This window comes from Alexandromys fortis, unplaced genomic scaffold (genome assembly GCF_014885135.2).
Source record: "Alexandromys fortis isolate MF-2015 unplaced genomic scaffold, M_Fortis_MF-2015_v1.1 scaffold_44, whole genome shotgun sequence".
Taxonomy (NCBI): Eukaryota; Metazoa; Chordata; class Mammalia; order Rodentia; family Cricetidae; genus Alexandromys; species Alexandromys fortis.
The window spans coordinates 6944609-6956869 of record NW_026067921.1 but is presented as its reverse complement, the minus strand read 5'-3'; the positions used below and the strand labels follow the sequence as shown (position 1 = coordinate 6956869).

Sequence of the window (12261 nt, the reverse complement as noted above, 5' to 3'; positions counted from 1 at the left end):
AACTGAGAAGTTACAGGCTGGGGGTCTGGTTCAGTTGGGAGAGTATTTGCATAAGCGGGGCCCTGGATTCCATCTCTAGCAACCCGCTAGCCAGACATGCTGCTGCACTCAGCAAGTGAGAGGTGGGAGCAGGAGGATTCAGAGTCATTCTTGGCCACACAGGGAATGCAAGGTCAGCCTGGCATATGTAAGTTTCCATTTCAAACTACTCCTGCTGCTGCTACTATTACTGATGAAGACTGATGGTGATGATGGTGATGATGATGATGATGATGAAGATGATGATGATTTTCATGCATCACACCCTCCAGTTCAACTAAGCTTTATGTTTTGGGGATGTCCAGGAGAACACAGTAGTCTAGCTAAACAAATAACCTAGGCACCCTAGGCCCACCTGCCATGGCTCAAATCGCAGTTCCAACTGCATCTGTTTGCCTGAGAAACCACTGAACTCCTTGCACCATTTCAGCTTGCATGGTGATGTTGATAACCATATTTCAATAATGACTCAAGAGCCACAGAGACAACTCAGTGACTGGCTAAGGGCTGGCTGCTCTTACAGAAGATATTGGTTTGAGTCCAGCACCTACATAAAGGCTTACAACCACCTGTAATTCCAGTTTGAAAGGATACTACATATCCTAGCCTTAGCCAGCACCAAGGGCACTAGGAGTGCACAGACATACATGCAACTAAAATGCTTATATATACACAAATTACAAAATAGATATATTTAATAAATAAATAACAAATTGAATTCCCACTAGCAGCGGATAGTTATAGAGAGGAACACCGAATGCGGTCTTCCTTAGTCTTATTCTGAGGGCTGCTGGGGTCTGCAGACTTGCTCAGAGGATTGCCTGGGGCTTCAGGGTTGCTCTGAGGGCTGATGGGGATTACCCGGAAAGCTGAGGACAGTGTCAGGTGCAGAGCATCTGCCTCTACGCTAGCTATTCTTCACGGCATCCTCTCCAATCACCTTCTGTAGAGGATCAGTCCCTGAGAATGGTCAAAACCTTCCACTAAGAAATGTGGCCAATAGGGTTGTGGATGAGGCTCCACAGAGTCCTTGACTAGCAGGCACAGAGCTCTGGGTTTAATCCGCAGAACTGTTTAACGTATACCTGATGGTGCATGCCTGTCATGCCAAATATTGGCAGGAGAATCATACGTTCCAGACATCCTTAGCTATGCAGGAAATCAGAGGCTTCTCCTGTGCTCGCCTCTACCATCACTATATACACAGCCTTCGATTATTATTTTTTACTTTTTAAACAATATTTTTCATAAACCCTGGCCAGCATCATTTGAGGTAGCGCACCCCTCCATGCTGACTCAGAGCTCATGTCCTCTGCAGCATCACTAACAGTTATTATTTCTTGTCCTAAATTAGACTATGATAGACTCTAGATTGCCACTGCAAAGCCCTCACATTCTGGTACAAGAGTTGGGGGTATAACTTTTATATTTGAACCTACCTAACAAGTTAACATTGCTCAATTAAGGTGCTACTTCTGTATTTAAATAATGTTTATATAAAACTGCTTCCTACTTACCTTATTGCACTGCTAGGTTTTTGTAGGTGTTAATATTATTGCTGCTCGCCACTCTGTTTCCATTGTTTTTGGCTTTGCTCTTTCCTAGTGGCTACATTATCTGTAGCCATCTATCTACTTATAACTTTTCTACATGTAAACCAGTCTTTCCTTTTAGAAAGTGACAACTGCACACATCACTTCGCACATGTTTCCTACTCAGATTTTATCTAACTCTCAAGTTTTCTGCCTGAAGAAAATGTTGGGGAGCACAAAGCTCCTTACACGCACAGCACTAGGGAAACCAGGAACGCTATGCAAGCAGAGTTGTCTTTTCAATGGAAAAGATGTATAACTTGTTTGCCACCCAGAAGACTCGGACTGGTTAATAGTTTAGATTCATTGTTCTCAACCTTCCTAATGCTGCAACCCTTTCATATAGTTCCCAATGTTGTGCAACTCCCAACCATAAAATACTGTCTGTGCTATTTTATAACTGCAATTGCTCCCCGGTTATAAATCATTTTATAAGAATCCATGCTTTCTGATGGCTTTACTCCAGTGAGAGGGTTATTCCCCCTCCCTCACTCAAAGGGGTTGGAACCCCCAGGTTGAGAAGCATTAACCTCTGCACCATCTGTAGGGCCAAGCTATATCACACATAAATAGGACCAGAGATTCTTAATTGTCTACGTGTCTTTTGCATTATCTATATGGCTTAGGGGCTCCCCTGAGCTCTACAGCCATGACTGGAGGAGGCCACAGCACAGATGGCCTCTACACCATCTGTATAACTGTAACCAGGTCAAATCTTCCCACTAGGCCCTTAAGATAGCACATGTAGTCTGCCTTCCGAACCCATCTTCAATAAACTGTCCAGGCCAGTATCAGACTTTAGAGGTTAGAACCAACATGGACTACTGAGCCATGCTGAACTGGATTATCATGCTGCCTGCCTGGTGTCTTCATACCCCCCACACACACAGAAAACGACCAATAAAATCTTATGCTCAAATGCCATCTTTCCAGACAGATTATCCAGATAGATGCTCTCTAGGTACAGGCTGTTCAGGCAAATGGGTGCTTAAAAAATGCAATCAGAAAAAGAGGAGGAGAAAAAGAGGAAAGGCAAAAAAAAATTGCTGAAAAGTACCAATAACGCGGTATGCAAGAGACTAAAGGGAAAAAAAACAATCAAGACGTTTAAAACTAATACACAACAGGTACAGGATCCTATGGCAAAAATTCTTCTTAATTGGTTTCTACTTTTTAAAGAATTTTTAAAAATACCATCTCTATTTTCTCTCTCTTGCTCTCTTAATTTTGCAGCTTTATTTGTATTGTATGAACGCTTTGCCTGCATGTATGTCCATTCTCCATGTGTTTGCAGGGTCCCTGTGGAGGCCGGAAGAGAGTATCCGACTCCCTGGAACAGAGCTTAGAGGTGGCCGTGAGCCACTGAATGGGTGCTGGACCAAGCCCAGGTCCTCTGGAGGAGCAGTCAGCATTCTCTATCACTGAGCCATCTCTCTAAGAACCCCTTAATTGGTTTCTACAGAGTATCCTGCAATACTCTTTTTACAGAAGAACCTTCAAAATTAAAATTTAGTGAGGACACAATTAGAAATGGGTGCATCTCCAACCAAGTCACACCCAGGGACAGCATTCTTAGACTATGTCGTATGCTGTCCCCCTGTGTTGACACCGCTCAGATGACTGTCTCAGTCAGCGCTATGTACGGAAAATACAGTATTGCTTTACAGCAAGGGAACGAGAGCAAACGCATCTCTTCAGACATCACTTGTGATTATTTTGCTAAGCAAATAAAAAACAAAAGGAATAAGCCTATTTTCCAGAAATTATATAAGCCTCTCTATGTCTCTCTGTGTCTCGCTCTATTTCTCTGTCTGTCTCTCTCTCCCCCTCTTTAATGTTCATGTTCTCTCTCTCGAAAAAATAAAAACCTCACTCGTTCTTGACCATGCACTCTAGTTATACCCAGGCTCAGCTTTCCAGTGAAACAGAAGCCAGAAACAGCAGAATGTGAGTGATTTCCAGGAACACCCAATCACATACACACACACTCTCTCTCTCTCTCACACACACACACACACACGCTCACTCACTCTCTCACACACACACACTCTCTCTCTCTCTCTCTCTCTCACACACACACACACACACACACACACACACACACACAGCACCCGAGTCTCAGGAATTTCATCCCTGGACTCAGAGACAAGGTACTGTTTTACCAACTCTGTAGAAAAGTTTGCTTTGCAGCAGCAGAGATGGCATTTAGTGGCTGGTGGTCACAGTTCACATCTGAATGCTCATGACAAGAAACAGGTACTTTCTGCATGGCTGGTGTGGTATTCTCCACGATCCACAGTGTCAACAATGGTTATCAGTAATAAGGTTGAGGTTAGTTTAATTATTTCTTTTTTGTCTGTTTTGAAAATAGAGTGGAACGCTGTCTTGCATCTGGCAGGCAAGCACTCTACCTGTAAGCTCTTTCCTTAGTCTCTATGCCCTTTCTTTAAACACCCAAACTTCTTTGCAGGCACGCGCACGCGCGCGCACACACACACACACACACACACACACACCAGAGCCAGATGAAAAGTTATGTATTTTTACATGCTTTGAGCTCAAGGCTAATTCTAAACTTATATTATGTTACCTTGTCTTCTTAAGGGTTAGATAAAGATTTAAACCTTTGTAAAGATTTTCTTCAGCTCTGCCACCCATGAGTGGAAAACAAAATCTGACCTTAGAAAATGTGACTGTGTCACTAAATAATGCTTAGAAATGGACAGCTGAGGGGTCCCACGAGCCTGCCTGCTGGCTCCAGGAGCTTCCAGACAAATCCAATTCCCTTCTCCACCCCTTCATTTCCTACAGCAAGAGGAGATAAAATACTATCCACAGCCGGCTTCTGCGGGGCGCTGGAACTCTCGGTGGGAATAAATAAATGGAGTAAGAGAAGCTTATATTGTAATCTTTTCCATGTGGGCCTTCTCCAGCCAGCATGGACGGTCGCCTAACAGCCTTGGCTGGACATTCTTTGAAACGAACATGTGCCCCTCCACATTGTATGTACACGTTCCCTAACTACCCCTGCAGTCAGAAAGTCCCCAGTTCAGCCATGTTTCAAACACCGTTTTCCTTTTGTCCTGAGTCATTTAGACAGTAGCTGCTGGGGCTGAAGGGATGGCTTGGCAGTCAAATACATAACCTCCTCTTACAAAGAACACAAGCTCTGTTTTCAACACCTTTGTTGGGCAACTCCCAAACCCCTGTAACTCTAGCTCCACAGAACCTACATTCCTGACCTCTTTGGACACTTGTACTTATATGCACATAACCACACACATATATACACATGCATATATGTACATGTATGTGAGTATGCATAATTTAAAATAAAATTCACATATTGATTATTGTCTTCTTAATCTCTCTTTTATTTATTTATTTATTTATTTATTTATTTATTTATTTATCAAAGATTTCTGCCTCCTCCCCGCCACCCTTCTTAAACTCTCTTTATGCTAGCTTCTCAAAACACAATTTATGCCAAATTTGTAAAGGGACTAGTCAGTTCTTTGCTGGCATTTATCCTTTGTCTTACGTTGCATCTACATCAAACTATATTTGTTGACATAATTCATACTTCATTGGCATACACGAGCCTAATTTAAATGAAAGGCTCCTCTTTTATTTGCCAAAGTTGAAGCGAAAATAACTACTATTATGGGTTTGCTCTTCATACATTATTAAGACATCAAATTGGTAGGATATTTCTACATAGAATTTATTTTTGAATCCTTCACATCGCCCACTGTGTATATTAATTCAAAAAATACAGGCAGAGACTAAAGATAGCGTCTCCGCAGTCAATTACCTCTCTGCTAACTCATTTTTCACAAGCCCTCTGTATGGATACCAGACGCAAAGAAGGTATCGCATTCATTTAATGGATGAAACACTATCCATTTAGCAAATGTGATTTTTTTCCCCCTGCTTCTTGGGTGGCTCATTCATTTTCTCTTTGGCATTTAGGGGCACTAATGGAATGTGTTTGGAGGTGGAGGGATCTGCTTGGAATGCGGTAGGGACCAGCCTATGACCAACCGGACCAGCCACATTTCATACACACATCCACAAAAATTTTTATTTGGGGAGCTGGAGATTTGGCTAAGTGGTTTAGAGGACTTGTTGCCCTTGCAGAGAACCTGTGTTTGGTTCCCAGAAGCCATTAGGTATCTCATAATGGTCTGTGGGCCTGTAACTCTAGTTGCAGATATGATGCCTTCTGGCCCCCTTGGGCTCCTACATGCACATGGTACACATGAACTCATACAGATACACATGCATACACATAAAATCAACAACAAAATGTTAAAGTTGTTAAAAATGATTATTTAAAACAATTAACTAGTTTGAGCCACAAATGAATGGCCAAGGGCAGACACAATCGTTATGGGATGAAGCATTCCCTCCAAATGAATCCATCTGCATTTTTACCCCCAGACTCTCAGAAAGTCATGGCTGAAGTCAGGGCCTTTTGAGGATTATTAAGGTAGAGAAGAAGCCATGTGGCTCGGTGAAGGAAGGAAATGAGAAGGTTACTGAGAACCACACAGCTCTCTAGAAACCAAGAGAGAGCATGTTTGAATCAACACTGCACACGGCTTCAGTTAAGAATGAAGAACTGGGAAGAAGTACATTCTTGTCCATCAGCTAGGGTAGATTTCACTATGGCAGCAATAATACACCAGTCCAGTAAATAGTGCTTCCCCTGGGGTGTTGGCTTTGGGGAAGGGGAGCGAGCTGAGGGGACTGGGTGACAGCATTCCTCCTCTAAATATACCCTGTCAGAAGCAGAACATCTAGAGGGGAAACTAAAGCAAAATTCTTGGAGGAGGAAGTATTTGAAAGGGGGTAATAGTTTTACCATCAGAAATGCTGCTTTTAAATTATATTCTATTTATTTAGGGTGTATGCATGCTTGTGTGCATACATGTGTGCATGTGTGTGTGTGTGTGTGTATGTGCTTGCAGGTGTGTACCATGGTTTGCATGCAGAGGTCAGAGGACAGCATGAGCGAATCACTTCCCTCCTTTCACCACGAGGGCCCAAGGAATGAAACTGAAGTCCTTGGCTCTGGCATCCAGCGCCTTTACCCACCACTGCATCTCACCGTTCAGAGCTAATTATATGTATCTTAGACATAAGAGAAACAAACATCAAACTGATTTCTTTTCCAGGCAATTAGGTTACTATCAAACAAAGTATTCTTTCTGTGGTAGTAGTATGACCATCACCATGTAATATATACCATTCTAGTTCCATAATTCTGCACTTCAAATGTGACCTACTCTACACAACAAACTGCTCCTCCAACTTCAATCTCACCCACAGGTCATTGGAGCATCTTAGCACTGATTGGCTGGTCCTATGAGTAGACATCCTGCCTCTGTGGACAGTGCATAGAACTATAGAATTTGCATTTTTAAAAGGCCCCTGGGGAGCCATATGCTGATGATGTCCTCTTAAGAAGCACTGCTCTAAAGATGAATCAAGTCCAGAAGACTTCCCATTCCCAGCCCTTGGGACTCTGTGGACAGAGTCTGAGAGCGATCAAAGCCCAAAGAGGCAAAGGAGTCACATTCTACAGTTCATCTGAAGGTATTTGTTGGTCCATGCTTCCAACTGAAAACCTGTCCCTTTGTTTAAATAACAGTCCATGTTGAAAACTAAAGAACCGTTGTGTGGGGGAACATGCTTGTATGAACACACATATGTATGCATGGGTACAGTACACAAGCCAAAGGCTAATGTGCTGTCATTTTTCATGTACCAGATGCTCTGTGACAGGGTCTCTCATTAGCCTGGTGGCCAGGGAGCTCCAGGGATGCTTCTCTCCACCTTTGCTCCCCAGCCTTGGAGAGACAAATGCAGACAAACAGGCCCAGTTGTTTTTATGTAGATTTGGGGGATCAAATTCAGGTCCTCATCCTTGCAAACAAGCCCTTTACCATTTGAGTTTTCTCTCCAGCCTCAAATGATCCTCTTTTTCCCCCAGTTTTCACTCAGTGTTATTAATCATTTAGCTAATGCAATGACAGCTCACAACTTGGGTTCAGCTGCCCTGATGTTCTTTTGCAGATGGTTTTTAGAAAGAAAGACGAAGAAACACAGGCACTGTCTAGGTTACACTCTTCCTTCACCTGAAATAAGTTAATAGTTTTAATCATGACACTGATACAGTGAGGAAATTGGCAAACAGAAAACAATTATTAACTATGTAGTGTTTCTATCCATTCTTTAATCATAAGCCGGTGTAAACCTGAAACAGCCATGGTCAGCACAAAGCAGGCATTCTCAATTTATTTTTCATTCGATTTTACTAGTTTTAAAAAGATTTCTTGTGTGTGTGTGTGTGTGTGTGTGTGTGTGTGTGTGTGTGAGTGTAGTACCTATGGTGGCCAGAAGAGGGCACTGGATTCCCTGGAGTAAAGATGGTTGTAATATGATGTGGGCTGTGGGCACAGACCTGAACTACAGTCCTCTGCAATACTATGCACTCTTAACCTCCAAACCATCTCTCTCAATTTTTTTTTAAAATGAAAGGTTGTATAAAACCATCTTCATGGAATGTAATGTACTTTGGGCGTACCTGCCCTCACATCCTACTTCACACCCATCATCTCATCTGATACCTTCAATTTTTAAAAACAGAAGCGCATCCCAAGTTTGCCAATTCTTACGCTTAGGAAACTCTAAAGTGGTACCTTGGGCTATAAGTTGGATCTTATAGTAGGTGCCCCAGTTTCAGTTCTGTTGTTATGATAAACTACCCTCACAATAAAGCAACTTGAGGGAGAAAGGGGTTCATGGCAGCTTCAGTTCCAGGTTCCAACCCATCACTGTAGGGACATCAAGGTAGGACCATGACATCACACCCACAGTCAGGAACAGTGAGAAATGGATGCATGTTCACTTTCTTGCTTGCCCATGCTTAGCCCATGTTCTTCACCCATATAGCTGAGGACTTCTTGATAAGTGAATGGTGCCACCTACAATGGGCTGGGTCATCTCACATCAATTTATTTAATTAAAACAATTCCTGGGAGACATACCTACAGGCTGACCTAATGAGACTCTTCCCAGATGATTCTAGGTTGTGCCAAGTCGACTAATAACATCAATAATGACACAAGGGGAATCTAGCATCTTAACCCATGGCAGCAAAATATAAGTTTCCATGTAAACAGCACTGGGAATCAGCCAAATGTTTGAAATTTTTCATTCGATTGTTTTTCCCCACCTAAGTACACAACACTTTACCATGCTCAACACTCTTTCATATTTGATCAGTGAATATGAAAAGGCTGCAGACTTTAGGTTCAAAGAATACAGATTAGCCTCTCATCCCGGTCTGATCTGAGATGAATGTCTTGACCCCTCAGTCCTGTTTCTTGATCTGCACAAAATGACTGTTGAACTCTACTCTGCACATTGGCTATAAAGATAAAGTGAACAGTGTGTGTCAAAACTCTCAGCATAATGTGCAACAGGTTGCCATTGCTCCCATTCCCTCTCTAATTCATGCCGTGTTACCTATGCAGTTAGGGCTCAGCATGAAAGTAACTCAGGTCTTTATACTCTTGACATTCAGCACCGCCCATATTTCCCTACCCTTTGCCTATGGGGGTTTCTTATCCCACCACACACGTACAAACTTCCTTGTAAAATGCAGAGCCAATGAGAAATGTGCTCTTAATTCACTCCTCCACCTTCTGGTTGCACCTAACATCTCAGTCTGTTCTCCAGGCTCAGCCACTTCCCATGCTACCTTCTCCGATGCCCTTGCCCCTTCACCTTCCTCCATTGTGCCCTGCTCTAGTTCCCTAGCCCATACTATATCATCTTCCACTTCCTCCTTTCCTGGCCACCAGCCGTGAAAGTTATTGTGGCTGGCTGACCACCTCTTAACCCTGACATTCCTTGGCCCCCACTGCCTCTCAGCTGCTTCTTGATTCATGTGCGACTGAATGTGAACTGTGTCCCACCCCCAGGGCCATCCTGTCAGAGTCCAGTTCTCTGACGTATCAGTTCCAACTGTGTCCTTGACTATTTTGGAGAGTTTAAGTGCCTCTCAGGAATTCATGGCTCTCCATTTTGGAGTTTCTCCTAATCTCTCCCAAAGTATTTGCCATCTAATTATTCTAATGAACCCATGATCTAGGTGCCATTGGATCATAGGGTATGGTTTTAATAGTAAAGTATATTTTCTCATTATTGTACTGCACTGTGTTGTGTCGTTTCTTATCCAGAAGTTGAAGAATTCTAGGGTAGTGTGAGTACAAATCTTGTATTTTCTTACAAGAGCACCACATTGTTTGTTCATTGAATGAATGAATAAAAAACTAATAGTGTATCTGTCCCCTCGGTTCCGACAATGGGATCCGAAGGCACTGAGAATCACCTAGATATAAAGATTGACTTCCCATTTTGCAAAGCAGCCACGTGTATATTTTACCACGATATCAACACACTATTTCCTCATATCTGATACTCAGTACATAACTTCACTTTATCCAAGGACAGGGTGGAACATACATAACACCACAAAGGACCAAACTCAGAGAGGGTTTGGTTTGTTTGTTCATTTTTAAGCTTTACCTTTGACTTTGAACCTGTGTATTTGTGTATATCTGTGTAGGGGGGCGGTGTGCGTATGAGGGCAGATGGCCATGGAAGCACAAGGGGCTGTCTCATCTCCTGGAGCTGGAGATAAAATAGCTGAGAGCCATCTGACATGGGTCCTAGAAAGAGAACCTGGGTCATCTACCAAAGCAGTAGAGCACTAAGCCATCTCTCTAGCCCTCTGGGAAAGAGTTTCAAGGTCTTTATTATAAAACATTTTACAGTTTCACATTATGTAAAATCAACAAAGACAAGCCAAAATAGGAGGAGGAAGAGAAAGGAGAAGGAGGGAAAGGAATAAACAAAAGAGAAATTCATCTACCAAATGGTGACTGCTATAAGCTGTTTAGTGGATAGACGTTTGCATTGTTGAAATGAGTGTCCAGTGAAAGAACTCAACATATTCCCAGGGAGATTTATGAGTAAGGGCCAGATACCCTGGTGTCTGTTACATCTTTCTGAGCTTCATAACATTTAAAACATAACTCTGTGATTAAGTTACATAATGATGCAACTGTTTTGTTGAAAAATTCAGAACCCACAAAGGACAAAAACAGAGCCATACAACCAGAAAAGAAGTAGCTTCATAAAGAACATTTTTATTTTTCTTAAAGGTAATACATACAAGAATCAAAAATGATAAAATCAAGACCACTTTCATCAATTACAGAACTGTAAAATAGAGTCAGAAGAGGTGACATCGTGGGTCAATGTTCTGGCTGCACAGGGCTGACAACCTGAGTTTAGATGGCCAGAACCCACATAAAAACCAAACCTGTGAGCAAGTGGATGTGCTACCAGCATGGCAACTGTAACAATGAGTGGGGGCCAGGCTGCTTGTTTGTTGCGGTTTCTGTCCTGCCCGGTCCCCCAGCTGTTTAGCCCCAAAGAAAATCACACGTAGGTATCCATAAATTATAAGCTGATTGGCCCATTAGCTCTAGCTTCTCACTGGCTAACTCTCACATCTTGATTAACCCATTTTTCTGATGGGTTTTTTTTTAGTGGAGCAAATCACATCCTGTTGCTTGGGTGGTCTGGGCAGGAGTAGGAGGAATCAACTTCCTCCTTCCCAGAATTCTCCTGCTCTCACTACATCATTTCTACTTCCTGTCTGGTTTTCCCACCTGTATTTCCTGCCTTGCCAATCAGCATTTATTTATAACATGATTGACAAAATACAGACAATTCTCCCGTAGCAACATAGAGGATGTGGGAGACTGAGCTGAGAGAAGCACCAGAAACAGAAGGGCCAACTGGTCTACCTATGGCCTTGGTAGAAAGATCCAGTATCAATCAAGGTGGAAAGATGGGACCAACACCAGAAATTCTCCTCCAGCCTCCACATCTGTGCATGCTGTGGCACATGTATGTCTGCCCCCCCCACACACACACACAAATTATTCAAGTAAAAGAGAACATGAACATTTTCTTTCAACACATCAGTCTTTTGGTATTAAAGTTTGAGAATCATATTGGCTGAAGCTGCTATGCCTAACCCCAAACAAGGAGCAGATGTGGAACTATGCCAGAAAGCACAAGTTCTATACATATTCAAATAAATCCTAATAGCATAAATCAATGATGTGATTCAATCATCTCTGTGAAATAACCACCTTCATGGATTTTCTGTATTATACACAGAACATTGGAACTTCCCTCCCTGGCGTGGTGGAAGGCTTAACAAGAGAGTGCTTGGGAAACACTCTGGATAAACACCGGCTTCTCATGGTCATTCACCCAGAAAATGGAAGTGTTGGGAAGTGATACACATTGCCTGATGAAAACTTCAGGGTGATGGTATAATTTAATTCTGTGAAGAATAGAGGGCTGGAGGGATGGCTCAGTAGAGTGCTTACTGGTCTTCCAGAGAACCTGAGTTTGGCTTCAAAATAGGTATTTTGGAGAGCTCATAACTGCCTGTAACTCCAGTGTTAAGGAATTAGTTGACTTCTTCTGGCTACAGAGGGCACTGATATTTACAAGGCATACACACAAAAATACA

The 12261-nt window shown here is 42.6% G+C and overlaps 1 protein-coding gene across 17 annotated transcripts in view; it reads right to left on the bottom strand.

The window, feature by feature from the left end:
- Rbms3 (RNA binding motif single stranded interacting protein 3) overlaps nt 1-12261 on the bottom strand; it is a 1002574-nt gene that overhangs the window by 472483 nt on the left and 517830 nt on the right. The gene's annotated exons all lie outside the window — the stretch shown is intronic.